The sequence below is a fragment of the Ahaetulla prasina genome, chromosome 3, assembly GCF_028640845.1.
Source record: "Ahaetulla prasina isolate Xishuangbanna chromosome 3, ASM2864084v1, whole genome shotgun sequence".
NCBI lineage: Eukaryota > Metazoa > Chordata > Lepidosauria > Squamata > Colubridae > Ahaetulla > Ahaetulla prasina.
In genome coordinates this window covers 176,372,083-176,387,278 of record NC_080541.1, presented here as the reverse complement: position 1 = coordinate 176,387,278, position 15,196 = coordinate 176,372,083, and the positions used below count along the sequence as shown (strand labels likewise).

Genomic DNA, 15,196 nt, shown 5'->3' with positions numbered 1-15,196 from the left:
CTTCACATCAAAGGAGCACCAGCCTGTACTGGGGATAGAAAAACCATAGAGGAAATCAAGTAAGCCATCATTATTAACAAGAAAGTGTTAAACTCAGCGCTCTGACACCCTCCCCCCCCCAAATGACAGGTTGATCTCAATTTCAGTCCAAGGCAAGCTTTTTAATAATACAGTGATCCAAGTCTCTGCTTCAACCACAGGCACAGAGGAAGTAGATACTGAACAATTATTTGTAATACCAAATTGATATTAATATTACAGGCCATGAAATGATAACACTGGAAGAGAAATTCTGAAATAATGGAAGAATCTGCCCTTGGTATACGAGACAAAGCAGAAAGTACTGTAGATTATTAACTGTGCCAGGAAAATTCAATATGCACAATTTCAATGAAATTTCAGTGGCACGGGATATATACTAAAGTTATCTTGGATAACCCCCTTGTCCCTGCCCCTCCCGCCTTCCCCCACCAGCACGAGAAACTACAATATTTATTAAGTTGGATCTAGAGATTGAATAGAACTGTTACTGATATGCCAGAATCTCTGCTGCCAAGCAACCTCCCTACTCAAGCTCCTTGATTCAATGGCTGGGGTTTGGGGGATTTTAATCTACCTTTTCCAGGCAGAATCAGAGGTAGCTCAAGAGTTGATGACCACAATGGGAGCTGAAGACCTGACACATAAAGATGGTCACACTTCAGACCTGACCTTTCCTACTGCCGCAATGGCAATATAATTTGGGGCTGAAAAAAAATCATCCCTTCTCTGTCTTGGTCAAACTATTGTTAAATCTAACTGTGCACTGGTATTGCTTTACCACCACAGAAAGATTGGACCTATTTAACTAGCCCAGCCAAATTTCTGATGCACAATCCCTGATGGCACAATGCATGGACCGGACAAAACTTTCATTGTTGCTTGGTATGAGAAGAAGTTGGACCAGATTACTCCTATGCAGCCTCTGTGCCCCCAGGGGTCTAGGGCTTTCCTTGATTTACAAAGAGCCAAGGAAGATGAACGAGGAGAAGGAGTATGCCTTGAGTACTACAGGAGGACTAAGGATTAACTTAGCATGAATTAGAACAATCTTTAGGACTCGCCATTGCTGTAGTCAAGGGGGGCAAAGGGTCAGTATTTTTCCTCCCTTTCTGCAACAGTGATCAGCAGCTCTGTTTTGGGTCCATTTTGGAGAGGACATGGGCTGAAACTTTTACAGGGCTGATGTGACACATATGCTAGGTATTTGTCACATTGGATTTATTCCAAGTTGTACTCTAGCATCGATAATGTGTCCTATGGCCTTAAATGAAGCTTGGTCTTAAATTATTATCTGAGCTGAGTTTGACACTGTAACTCTTGAAAAAAATTAACAGGGTTCTCAGAACTTTAATCTCAGCCCTAATGTGTATATTATCTATGACCCTCCTGGTTGGCTAAGGCTTCCCAGGAGGTGATATGTACAGGTAGGTAGGTTCCAAAACTGATTAATGCATTATTGAGATAAGGAGAGAGTAGTTTTCTTCATCAAGAAGCCATTGCTAGATCCTACTGGTCTAGACAATTTCAACTTTTCAACAACATTTCCTTCTTAGAAAAATTGTTGATAGTGGGCATACTGCTGCTGCAGAGAATCATGGAACATGCCCAATATTATATATTAATATTACAAATTCATACCCAGACTAATGTTGTGAATAGATCACTGCTAGATGTTTATATTGATGAGTTGAAACATAAACATGGCTTGGAGTGGATTTTACTTTTAGGCCATAAACAATAGCTTTTGATTGCCTAGTTATTCTTGAGCTATTCTTATTATGGCACAATCAACTCTTCTTATAAAACTTGAGTAAGGAAACATTAAGATCAGTAAAATCAAATTAAGCAATAGAGTAATTTATTACTAAAAATTCACTAATGTGAATCCCAAGAAATGCAATAAGAGCAATAAACAATTCAAGCCATTCCAGTATGTTTTACCACTGTATTAGACTTGCTTTTTACAACTTATCAAAGTAAAGCATTGGAACAATTAGTATTTTAAAAAGAAATGGGTTAGAACTTGTCTGCATGAAAAATATCAGGTAAACAGTTTTTTTCTGCTACAGATAGTTGATCCCCTTGTCTGTGTTCTTTTTAAACTATACACAAGAGGTTTTCTTTATCAAATCAGAAGTTCATCTAAGCCAGCATCTTACATCACTAGTGGAAAGATAGATGTTTTGGAAAAGGAAACAAGCAGTGAAGGAAAGTAGCTCACGCCAACTACTATTCCAAATATATATTCATAAGTATATTGTCCCCAGAGTAAATTATATTTATTTCTCATCAGCTAAAAATCCTAGTTGCCACAATTCTATCTTGTTATGGGTTTCACGAAAGCCAGTGCCCATCTTTTATGATAAAATAATTTTTTTTTAAATAAAAAGAAGTCTTCACCTAAAATATTTTTGTTATCACATCAATAAAAATTGCATAGAGATTGCATAGTGACCTGGATTCAATGAGAAAGTTACTTAGACTGCATGGGCATGCACATAGCTCCTCAAGGAAGATGGGTTTTTTTCTATAGACTAGAAAAAATACATTTGCTTTAAGGGAATGACAATGGATATAATATATGTGCCCACAAAAGCTCAGAATCTTTTCCCTTTCAGGTTTGCTTCATTGCACAGTTCTATTGGACATCAAACTTCAAGGTCTTAGTAACTTTTAATCAATGGGGGTAGACTATAACTCTGCGTAGAATCTATTTTACCTCCAAGTATTTTCTAAGAAATGCAAGACTAATTTGCCACAATCAAGCGTAGGAACTATAGAAAGGGCGTTGGCCTTACCTGACACACTCCTTCTCGATGGGCTGACTGAGAAACCAAAGTATGGGTGTTGACTCTGCCTGAATCCTTTTAACTTTCTGCCCTGCCTCTCCTGGCTGACCCCCAGTTTGATGAAGACATAGCAGATGACTTGACATATCACTGATCTTGTTGTCTGCTCCTAGACTCTGGACCAGACGGTCACCAGGGTGGGGCTGGATTCTCAGTCAGTCCATCGAGAAGGAGCGTGTCAGGTAAGACCAACACCCTTTCTCTCATGGGCTGACATAAGAATCCAAAGTATGGGACATACCAAAGCCGACTTGTCCTAAGGGTGGGCCACGCTCTGGTCCCGAGTCCCCAGGTTTATATTACTTTCTGAAGGATCCTTCTGCCAAAGGCCGCCTTAGCCAAGGTGAATGTGTCTAGCTTATAGTGTCTGATAAACGGGGACGGTGAGGACCAGGTTGCTGCCCTACAGACTTCCTCTACAGAGGCCTGTGTCACCCAAGCAGCTGTTGTGGCCACGCTTCTGGTAGAATGGGCAGTTACTTGCCGGGGTAATGGAAGAGCTTGAATCTTGTAGGCCTTGGCGATGCATGTTTGTATTCACCATCCCACTGTTGATGCAGTAACCTTGCTACCTAGTGTAGAAGGTTGGAATGACACAAACAGTGACTCTGTTTTTCTCAGGGAAGCTGTTCTTTTTAAGTAAATGTGAAGTGCCCTCCTGACAACCAAGATGTGCCACTTCCTTTCTAGTTCATGGTTTGGACTCTGACAAAAGTCCGGCAATATGATGTCCTGCACTCTGTTGAACCTGGAATTAACCTTGGGTAAAAATGAAGGGTCTAGACGCAGTACTACCCTGTCTGGATGAAATATACACATGTATATTCCAATCCTTACGGAGAGGGCTGCCAGCTCCGAAATTCATCTGGCCGAAGTAATAGCCATAATAGGCTATTGCACGCAAGGTATCGCAGGCTAGCTTCTCATAATAGTTCAAAGGATTCAAGGAGATTGCCTCTGCATGACAACATTGATGCTAGTACTGCGACCTGCCTGCATATGGTGTTTGGGGATAGCCCTCTGTCCACCCCATCCTGAAGGAATTCCAGGATTTGGGCCACTGTTACTGAGATGGGATTGATGGCGCACCAGTTACAAAACGACTTCCAAGTCGAATCGTAGATCTTGTTAGTTGATGGCCTCCTGAAGGCTTGGATTGTTGTGATTACTCTTGATAGACAACTTGCCCTGTGTCAGGGCTCTCCGCTCAAATGCCAGACGGTCAGTTTTAACCATTGTGGTTCTGGATGCAATAGAGCCCCCTAGATGAGGGATATCTTTTCTTACGGGATCCTCCAGGGACTGGTTACCAATAGACTGACCACTGGGCCAGTGGGGAGCTAGGAGTAATACTTCTGCCTTATCCTCCAGTACCTTCTTGATTACCTTCGGGCTCATGGGAAGAGGGGGAAAGGCGTATAGGAGTCATCTTGGCCACAGAGTGTGGGGTGCATTGGCCCCTTCCACCCCTGGTGTTACGAACCTGGAGTAAAATCTCAGTCATGGGAGGAGGACTGGATTAAAATGTCATCCAGGTAACACTGGACTCAGATCAGTAGTGCCCTGATGTGAGCCGAGAGTGCTGCCAGGAGTTTGGTGAACACCCTGGGAGTTGAAGACAGACCGAATGGTAAGGCACTGTATTGGTAATGTTGATCGGAGAAACCGTCAGTGTGATGGGAACATGGAGGTATGCCTCCGTCAGGTCTATGGATGTTAAGAGGTCACCCTCCCCGACATTCTCCAAGATGGACTGCATAGATTGCATTTTCAACCTCTTGTAATGAGGTACTTGTTCAATCTTTTTAGCTCTAGAATTGCTCTCCAACCCCCACCCCCGAGGCCTTGGGAACCACAAATAGTATCGAGTAGAAACCTTGCTCCTATTGGCCCGCCGGGACCAATTGTTATTGGTTAGTCTCTATGAGGCCCCTCGTTGTGTTGTCTCTCGGTACGGAGCAACTTATGAAGAATCTCAGGGGTGTGGGGAGAAATTTTCGCCTGAGGTCTAGTCTCACTGTTTAGAACCCAGGTGTCTGATGTAGTTGCCTCCCATTGGTTTGTGAATAGTGCTAGGCAGCCACCAATGGGAGGGTCTGACCTGGGATCATTTGTATTGCCGGAAGGGATGGCTTCCAGAACCATGAAATGGTTTCTTGGCCTGGAACTACTGTTTGGTTCTATCTCGGAATCCTGCTCTATTTGTCTATCAGTTCCCTGTGGGAATCTCCTTTGTAAGTAGCCTGGACCAGTCTCTGCTGGTCGAAAGGAGGAACTACGCATATAAGGCTGTCAGTCTGCTCATCTGTGTAAGGATGGCAGGATTTTCCTCCTGTCCTTGGTTTCTGCCAAGATGGGCTCCATGGCCTCCCCAAATAATTTGCCATGAAGGGTGCAGAGGCTAGTCTCCATTTGAATTTGACATCCACCTGCCAGTTGCAGAGCCACAGCATGTGTTGGGCCATCACCGCTGATGATCTCTGGTGCTCAATTTGGGAGGCGTAGATGGTTCTCATCACTGGCTGCCTCCAAGTGCCCTAAGGAATGGATGCTCTCTTTAACCCCAGAGAACTCTGCTAGTACTCTTCATTCTGCCTGTCTTTTCGCCTTTGAAATCTCTTTTTCCAAGGCTCTTTCCCTCCTCAGGGCAACCCTTTCCTCAGCTTTAGGAATTTTCCTCTTTGATGCTGCAGGGCTTCTTTGTTCTATTTGGGAATGAACTGAAATCCCCCTTTATTCCCCACGCACATGAGCCTCCTCATGGCTTTCTAATATAGCAGTATTCTCCATCCTTTGATGTCCTGGGGATTTTCCGGACCCCTGCTGGGGTGGCGTCAGGACGTCTGCTGTGGAAAACGCACCAAACTTCAGCTCTTCTGGGAAGGAGCGGGAAATGGCAGCTAGGCTGAGTGACTAAGATCGCCAGCCATTTGATTTGGCGGTTGCCAGTCAAGCCAGTTAGCCAGCAGTCTCTTTTCAGCGGATGTGCCCTGAAAGATCTGCTTTTTCTTTGTAGCGGCACTGGTCAGACTGGGTAGCCTGCTAACTAGTTGCAGCGGCTGCCGGTCAGACCGGTTAGCCAGCTAATTTCCCCTGACGGTGTCCTACCCCTCCTGGGTAGCAACATCCTTCAAGGTCCTTTCTAGCTCTGCAGCTGACTTCCAAAAAACAACTAAAAGAACAGACCTTCCTTCTAGCTGGGAGTCCTAGAAGCACCACTTCCGAAGTTCCAGTTTTCCGTTCACCTCAGCTGCTCTTAAAGTGGCAGGCTGAGTTTTCCTGGCACCCGGAAGGTTGAATTAGTCTGCTTACTTAACTCCCCTGATCTGAGAATCCAAAGGAAACCCAATCTTTTGTTCTGAATAGCTTCACTAAACACATCTCTCTCGGATGTAAGACTGAATCAAACTGGAGGTCAGCCAGGAGAGGCGTGGCAGAAAGTCTCTAAAAGGAAGAAGGTGGAGTCAACATCTATACTTTGGAGTCTCATGTCAGCCCATCGGAGAATGAACTGGATGTCCAGGGGAGGCATGGCAAACTGAAAACGTCTGTGTGAAAACTCAACACCAAACTGATGACCATGGCAAAGATCAAAGAACCGGTAAATAGACCAGTTCTTTGGAATCTCTCTAAATACAGAGAGAATGGGAGATTACCAGGGGTGCAATCTAATTTATTTTGCTACCGGTCCTGTGGGTGTGGCCTGGTAGGTGTGGCTTGGTGGTCATGTGACAGGGTGGGTGTGGCCAACTTGTAAAATGTGGTGAAACTTGCTTAGCAACCAAAATTTGGGCACAATTGTGGTCATAAACTTCCTTCCTTCCTCTTTCTTTCTGTCTTTCTTTCTCTTTCTTTCTTTCTCTCTCTCTCTCTTGTCTCTCTCTGTCTCCCTTCCTCTTTCTTTCTCTTTCTCTCTCCCCCTTCATCTTTCCTTCTCTTTCTGTCTCTCACTCTCTCTCACACAGGCAAACACACACACACACACACAACCTGGTCTAAACAGAGCCCTTGCCGGGGAGTTTTCCTGCTGGGATGCTCCTGGCAGCAGCAACAGTGGCAGCAGCAGAGCTTGCCTGGGCTCCCCCACATCCCAGAACTGTGCTGCGCTGGGGAGTTCTCCCATGTGGATCCTCCCAGCAGCAGCAACAGCGGCAGAGCTTGCCTGGGCTCCCCCCCCAATCCCACAACTGCGCTGCGCTGGGGAGTTCTCCCACATGGATGCTCCCGGCAGCAGCAACAGCAGCAGAGCTTGCCTGGGCTCCCCCCCCAATCCCACAACTGCGCTGCGCTGGGGAGTTCTCCCACATGGATGCTCCCGGCAGCAGCAACAGCAGCAGAGCTTGCCTGGGCTCCCCCCACCCCCCAATCCCAGAACTACGCTGCGCTGGGGAGTTCTCCCACATGGATGCTCCCGGCAGCAGCAACAGCGGCAGAGCTTGCCTGGGCTCCCTCCCACCCCACTATCTCAGAACTGCACTGCACCGGGGAGTTCTCCCACATGGATGCTCCCGGCAGCAGCAACAGCAGCAGAGCTTGCCTGGGCTCCCCCCCCCCAATCCCAGAACTGCGCTGCGCCGGGGAGTTCTCCCACGTGAATGCTCCCAGCAGCAGCAGCAGCAGCAGCAGCAGCAGCAGAGCTTGCCTGGGCTCCCCCCCCAATCCCAGAACTGCGCTGCGCTGGGGAGTTCTCCCACGTGGATGCTCCCGGCAGCAGTAGCAGCGGCAGAGCTTGCCTGGGCTCCCCCGCCATCCCAGAACTGCGCTGCACCGTGGAGTTTTTCTGTGCGGCCACGGTGCCAACGGTGGTGGCAGCGACACAGCACACCCTGCCCTTCAGAAACCCGAAGGTGGGTGGCTTGGCCCAGAAGTGGCGCATTCTCCATCATGAGCTGGATGCGGGATGGGGGGGGGGAAAGCAAGTGGGCAGCAGTCAGCCAAAGGCTCTGCAGAAGCCAAGCGCAAAAGTCGAGCATGCCATGCCCAAAAGGCAAGCGAGCCTTGCAGGTCCCCCCTGAGGCTGGGCACAGTGGGTCTCCTTCTCCCTCCCACTGCCAGCACTGGCTTACTTTATAGATCCTCTCCCTGCATGGCAGGGCTGCCTTCCACATGGCCTTCCGCTTGCCTGCCTTCATTCATGGCTGCGGGCCGCAGACTGGTTGTGAGGCGTGGCCAGCTAGAGATTGCTACCAGCTCTCTGAACCAGCCCCAATCTCCGCTACCTACTCTGCCGAGCCGGTCTAATCCGATAGCATTTCACCCCTGGAGATTACCCACTTACGCTCCGGACAGCTGCTCCTCACAAGGAGACCATAGGACAGTCATCTTCCACAGGTATGAGTATCGGGAGACAAAGGGATTAACCTTCTTGCTTGCAATTGTGGTGCAGCCTTTTAAAAAGTACTCCACATTCACAAGCATCACTTTCTATTAAAAATTGCCATCTTAAAGCTACTAAAAACCCTCAGAATAACAAGTTTGAAAAATCGCTGGCTAACTTTATTTTCAACTTTGAACAAGTGAAACATTAATCACATGTTTAAGAACTTAAATAAATTGAAATAAATAGCAAAGACTAAATAATATTATGATATTAAAAAGTTACAAATGGATAAAATGTCCAGTTAAATTTTGAATATTGATTTTTACTATAAGATTTTGGAATTAACTATAAAAAAACAAATTAAGTTCTTGTGAGAACCAGAATTATTTTGGCTATCTGAGAATCAGAATCATTTTGGTTTGGCGCATAACAGAGATAAGTGACTGTATGATTTTAGAAACTGGATACTAGAGAGTAATAAAGAATACCAAGTAAAAGGAAGAAAGCTACAAAGTTGCTTGGTGTTTGTTAATTGGGATTTACAAAGTGACACAAAACATCATTGTTTCCCAGAGTCACTTGTGAGATGAGCAGCTACATAAAGTTGACAAATAAATAGCATAAATAAATAGCATGCATGCATAGATAGATAGATAGATAGATAGATAGATAGATAGATAGATAGATAGATAGATAGATAGATAGATAGATAGATAGATAGATAGATAGATAGATAGATAGATAGATAGATAGATAGATAGATAGATAAATAAATAAATAAATAAATAAATAAATAAATAAATAAATAAATAAATAAATAACATTGGAAATATTAAAGGAGATCTTTGAAGAATGGAGCTAGAAATGAGTAGCTCAATGAGTATCAGCAGTGTCAGTAATGATCTCTGATTCTATGGACAAATTATGTCCAAAAGATGAAAGTGAGGGAATAACAGATCTGAAGCAAATTTTATCTGACAAGACAGAGAAAGTACTGAATGTGGAACTATACATGACAGGCCAAAAGAATGGAGTTTTTAAAAATTAAAGAGAAATACAAATGATAAACCAAAAGAATGATCTGGAAAATGTTTGTTGTTGTTTTTTTACTGGATTTACAAAAGACATTTTTTTAATCCCTTGAAGAAGTTTGTGTGATTGGATAAAGAAAAACTGAAGAGAAATCAAGTCGTACGATAATTTTTGGATGAATTAAAGATTAAGACTGCTAGAAGTAAAAAGAAGGAATATAAAGTTGGTTTATTTGATCAAAGTTAACACATTCATTTGCAAAGTTCTAGCAATTCTTTAAAGACTTTGTTCTGAAAGGATTAAAAAATTGATGTTTTGCTTAAAGATAAGGGATGGGATATGAGATGAAAAGATATTTGTTTGTAATTTTATACGGTGTGAAGAATTAATAAACATATCTATATTTGTAATGAAATTTGTAACTCACTTCTTTATGTATTTTTCTTTTTCTTCTTATTCTTTTTTCATGCACTCTTTCTTACTATTTTTAGTTAAAGTTTAATTTGTATTAGTTTTTACTATTGTAATCAAAATACATAATAAGCAATTATGTACAAAGGAAACCACAGAATGAACCTGGCTCAGAAAGAAATGCTTGGTTTGACAAACAATACATTAATTTTAAAAAAAGAACATCAATATAATGTATAATTGGAACAACAAGCTTGAAAGCCAGTTGGGTGACTGGTCCAGTCACTCTTTGTCCAACCCACTCCACAGGGTTGTTGTTGTGGGGAAAAGAAAAGAAGGTGTGCTGGATATATTTGCTACCTTGAGATATTTGTAAAAAATAATAAAGGCAGAATACAAATATTTACATAAATAAATAACAACTGTAACTCATTTTTTTAAAATATACGTAAAATAGTAACAGGCCTATTTGATATTTACGAGACAAGATGAAGACAAATAAAAAACACTGCCATCATACTCTGCTTAAAATACACCAACAGCATACTTCTGGCCATTAGATATATATAAAATATGAAGTTGGTGGTCTCATTGATCTTCATAACTGTCTTATTAAATTATCTTGGGTTCTTATTCTGAACTGACACATGAACAAATCCCCATGTGTTTTACACAAGTTGCAGCATCACAACCAATTTCTTGTTATGCATACCCTTTTATGAAAATGTATATGTTGTGATAATAGGAAGAATGAACAAAATATGGAATGAAACAATTGTTTAAATAGGTGAAATTTGAACTTCAACGGGAGAGTCTGGACTATAACATATAATAAAGTTCATGCAACCTGGAGAATAAGTTGTTGTAAGTTCTAAAATCATAGCTTCCTCAGCCTATTCAAAATAGTTAACTACTGGCTTGCCTGCTGACTCACATAAAATGCCTGAAGCAAAAGACTAATCCATACTTGGATTTAAGGCAAGCTATGATCATTGGAATGCCATCTGTATCAGTTTCCATAAAATTCAATGTAAAAGCTATATTTTAGGTCTGATTCTTCTGGGCCACAGTTTGGTCTTCTTCAATTAGGACAATCTCCTGGAAGTAACACAATGCAACAAATAGAAAACTCAAATCCTTTTCTCAGATTAAGTCTTTCAGAAAACAATACTATATATCTCTTCCCAATCACACTGTTTGGAAAAGGCAGAATTTGCCAAAAAATACTGCCCTGAGTCCTTCGGGAGATAGGGCGGTATATAAATACGATTAATAAATAAATAAATAAAAAATACAGGGGGTAACATTGAGCCATGTTTTTGTGCTGCAATTCTTTCATTTCGCCCTACAAGGAAGCATGGTGCAATGCTTGTTACGAGGGCTATATAACTGATTGCTTATAGCAATGAGTAAACTTCCGACTTTGCTGTAAATCCCTCACTAAATTGGCTTCCAAGATGTGCTTCTTATATCACCTCTAAAGCATGGCCTACCAGCTTTCCATTCTCAAATAGTTCCCACCAAAACAAGTCCATTTCCATTTGTTCTTAGGCTTAAGGTTCCATAAGCTTAACAAGACTGAATCCCAAATCATATATTTCAAACCTGGCAGCTGCAGTGTCTCTTATCTGTAGCTTCACGTAGGTTTTCTTTAATTAAGAGTATTTCTTTGCCAATGGAAATGGAGGACATTTTATATCCAGAATGAATGGACCTCTCTCATTAGATCCACTGCTGTCATGAAGTATTCAAGCTGTGAGATATGGTTCATTCTCTTTTCTGTTCAAGGACTTCTTTCTTTCTTTAGTAGAGAAAGGTTTTAGAATGAGTGACTCATATTTGCCAAATTTGACATGAGATATATTGATGTGAAATGCCTTTATCAGGACAAGCCTTCAGAAAGGTGATGTTCCAACTCAGGAACTTTTTCCTCGTTAAAGATACTGCATCTCAATAAGGAAAGAAGGCTGGTGAATAGGAAAGGAAGAGCTGTCTCCCCTTTGCCAGTCCAATCGATGATGATCAGGGGAAGCCAAAAATGTTGATCCACCAATGCAAAGAGTGAATACAAAATCAGCACCTCGTTATTGATTCTAGTTTTATAGTCATGGTGAGAAGGGAGGTGTAATTGAATACCCAGCAATACACTTCTAATTCCAGATAAGCTCATGACACCACCTGGAAAAAGCAAAGCCTGAGCATTTTAATGCCTCCATAGTTATAGCTGCCATCAACCCCTAACAAACAATGATGCCTCTAAAGTGTTCCAAAATAATGTAACAGTAAGTAAACTATATTATTTCTGGGCAGAATTGCTTTCCATCAGTTTCCCATGCTTTAGTAGTCTCCCACGGGGATCACAGACTTGCACTGTATCCAGGCTTGCCTTCAAAACTATTTCCAAGTTTCTGTTAGTTCAGAATATGTCTGCAGAACAACTGAATTTACCGAACCACCACTTCTTGATATGTTTTGGAGACTAGCACAAAGTCCTGATTTTGCCCTTCCAGATTCTTCCCTCACCAGAACAATAATATATTTTCTCTTCATTGGGTACAGTGAGATTCGTTTTGCCTGTCTTGTTATTTCTATATAGCCAGGAAAAGCTCCAGGCCCAGACAAGATAACTCCTTCTTGCTTAAAAGTCTGTGCTGACCAATTGGCCCCCATCTTCACCCATATTTTCAATAAATCACTAGAGATGTGCTATGTTCCTTCTTGCTTCAAACGCTCTACCATCATCCCAGTGCCGAAGAAGCCCACCATCAAGGAACTGAATGACTACAGACCAGTTGCTCTAACATCTGTAGTCATGAAAACCTTTGAAAGGCTAGTGCTTTCCTACCTGAAAACCATCACGAATCCGCTCTTAGACCCCTTGCAATTTGCATACCGAGCAAATAGATCAACAGATGATGCTGTTAATATGGCTCTGCACTACATCCTACAACATCTTGAGTCTCCAAAGACCTATGCAAGGGTCCTTTTGTAGACTTTAGTTCAGCATTCAATACCATCATTCCAGACATTCTTCTAACTAAGCTAAACCAGCTACAGGTACCGGAACAGACTTGTAAGTGGATCACAAGCTTCCTAACAAACAGGAAGCAGCAGGTGAAGCTAAGCAAGATCACATCAAATACCTGTACAATTAGCACAGGGCCCCCCCAAGGCTGTGTGCTCTCCCCACTTCTCTTCTCTCTGTATACCAATGACTGCATCTCCAATGATCCATTTGTTAAGCTACTGAAGTTCGCAGATGACACAACAGTGATTGGTCTCATTCGAGACAATGACGAATCCCCATATAGGCGAGAGGTCGAGCGACTAGCCTTGTGGTGCAACCAAAACAATCTGGAACTGAACACACTCAAAACCGTAGAAATGGTGGTAGACTTTAGGAAAAACCCTTCCATACTTCCACCTCTCACAATACTTGACAACACAGTATCAACAGTAGAAACCTTCAAATTTCTGGGTTCTATCATATCGCAAGATCTCAAATGGACAGCTAACATCAAAACATCATTAAAAAAGGACAACAAAGAATGTTCTTTCTGCGCCAACTCAGTAAGCTCAAACTGCCCAAGGAGCTGCTGATCCAATTCTACAGAGGAATTATTGAGTCTGTCATTTGCACCTCTATAACTGTCTGGTTCGGTTCTGCAACCCAACAAGAAAAACACAGACTTCAGAGGATAATTAGAACTGCAGAAAAAATAATTGCTACCAACTTGCCTTCCATTGAGGACCTGTATACTGCACGAATCAAGAAGAGGGCCGTGAAAATATTTGCAGATCCCTCGCATCCTGGACATAAACTGTTTCAACTCCTACCCTCAAAGCGACGCTATAGAGCACTGCACACCAGAACAACTAGACACAAGAACAGTTTTTTCCCGAAGGCCATCACTCTGCTAAACAAATAATTCCCTCAACACTGTCAGACTATTTACTGAATCTGCACTACTATTAATCGTTTCATAGTTCCCATCACCAATCTCTTTCCACTTATGACTGTATGACTATAACTTGTTGCTGGCAATCCTTATGATTTATATTGATATATTGATCATCAATTGTGTTGTAAATGTTGTACCTTGATGAACGTATCTTTTCTTTTATGTACACTGAGAGCATATGCACCAAGACAAATTCCTTGTGTGTCCAATCACACTTGGCCAATAAAATTCTATTCTATTCTATTCTATATATCAACATTGCCCAAAACCTTTCACAACTTTTGCCTTGAAATAATTATTTTGTTCCCTGGAGAATGAGGTTATTATTAAAGAGTCAGTTTGGTGCACAGAATAAGTTGCTAGGCTAGAAACCAGGAGATCTATCTTCCTTTGAGTATGAGAAACAGATGGGTGATTTTGGACCAGTCACTCTCTCTCCCCCCATAACCCAACTCATAGAGTTGTTATGGGGAAAACAGGAGAGAGGAACTTTAAATATGTATTCTGCCTTGAGTTTACCAAAAATAAAGAGAGGCTAAAAAATTCCATAATATTGTATCATGGCAGAGTTCAACTGTTAGTTATTCCATCATGACAATCTTTCCACCAGTGTTACCATGAATGACAGCAGGGTGGCTGTGTGTTTTATTTGTATGTGTTTGAGCTTAAACCAAAAGGTGTATATAAATTGTTTTCCAATTGAAAAAGAGCTACATAATTTTTGGTGACTCTAGTGGACTACCTGAAAAAAATACATCAGTGGCTACAGAGAAACTATGACCACAGGTTGTCTACACTCCTGCCTTAACAGGCACTACTGAAAATACAGACAACCATTTCCCTCCCTTCTTACATATATTGCAATTTGTTTCAAATGCTAATAATAGGTAAACAAAATACTATAAAACATGTATTTTCAAAAGCACATAATTTTATTCCTCTGCAATTGTTTGAAAAATGTGTTTTAATAGCTGTTATCGACACCCAAATATTCTTGCAATTTATTTAATAAGTGGTCTTTGTCTTTATTTTACCGCAGCATCCTATGCTATCCCAGTCTCAAATCTGGATTTTAACTCACAGTTCTGTAACAGGATTTAATAATTTGTATAGTAAATGTGCAGTGGCTGCTTCCTCTGCAGGTTACCTTTAGAAACAATTCAAGTTCACTGAGAAGTATAAGTGATGTATCCTGTAGATCCAACCCTCTATGTTTCTTTGATCTCAGAGGCAGTCTGCAAGCTCTACATCAATCCCATTTGCAAAGAGATGTAGCTCAGTTCTGCTTTGCTAAATCTTATTTGGCAATGTGTCTAAACACATGCAAACTTAATTAGTTAAGGGGGAACCTCAGCATTGTAGTGATGGATAAAAGTAAATGGGGAAATGAGACAAGTCAGGATTGACAACAAACCCTCTCTAATTCAAGCCAAGGCATAGTTTCTGACATATAGCTAATCGGATGTGATACCACTAAGGCTGCTACAGCCAATCTGAAATAAAGTGACAAGCTATCACTAACAGGTAGCTGAATTTCTTACTTCTGAGAAGCTGGAATCACAAGATCATGAATTTTCTAC

The 15,196-nt window shown here is 41.9% G+C and overlaps 1 protein-coding gene across 2 annotated transcripts in view; it reads right to left on the bottom strand.

Annotated features, from left to right (window-relative positions):
* The window catches only part of ERI3 (ERI1 exoribonuclease family member 3), a 289,470-nt gene that overhangs the window by 204,976 nt on the left and 69,298 nt on the right, over positions 1 to 15,196 (bottom strand). The gene's annotated exons all lie outside the window — the stretch shown is intronic.